Source organism: Aptenodytes forsteri, unplaced genomic scaffold (assembly GCF_000699145.1).
Source record: "Aptenodytes forsteri isolate BGI_AS27 unplaced genomic scaffold, ASM69914v1 Scaffold274, whole genome shotgun sequence".
Lineage (NCBI taxonomy): Eukaryota > Metazoa > Chordata > Aves > Sphenisciformes > Spheniscidae > Aptenodytes > Aptenodytes forsteri.
The window spans coordinates 602,219-602,907 of record NW_008795101.1 but is presented as its reverse complement, the minus strand read 5'-3'; positions in this window follow the sequence as shown (position 1 = coordinate 602,907).

Sequence of the window (689 nt, the reverse complement as noted above, 5' to 3'; positions counted from 1 at the left end):
CACGGCAGGCTCGGAAAGGCGCGCCGGGCTCCGCTTTGTGCCAGTCCCCTGACCGCGCCCCGGGAGCCGTGCCCGGGCCCCGGGTTTTCGGGATGTGCCCCGGCGGGGGATGTTCCACATCCCGAGGTGCCGTGCGGGGAACGGGGGTATCCCTCCAGGGAGGCTGCTGGGGCGCCTCGTGTCCTGACTCCGGGGGTTTTGGGAAGGAACGGTTCAGGCCCGCCCTAGGTTGCCGATTATTAGCTGCTTCTCGTTGTTGTCGTAAATGACACGCAAGGGAGCTTCAAAGAGGTACCCAGTTAACCACGGGAAGCCGAGCAGCATCAACAACGGGGGAATCGCGTGCCTGCAGCTCGTTGCATCGCCGCGGTACGACTAAGATCGGCCGTCGGTGCGGGGTAGGCTGTCAGCGGGGCGCCGGCACTGGGGTACGGGAGCGCTGGAGCGTTACAGACGGACACAGCCCGTGGAGCTGGAATCCTCGCCTCCTTCGACCCGCAGTAAACGCGCCGAGCCCCGCCAGAGCCAGCCCGGCAGCGGGGAGAGGGGCACGCACAGCGGGAAAGGTGCGCGGCTCAGGCCGGCTCTCCTGCAGGCGCTGGGGTCGGGAAGGGCTCGGGGCAGCGAGCCCTCCCGGCCGGCGTCGGCCCAGGGCTGCGAGCGGCTCCTCAGGCCGCTGCGCTCGCTCC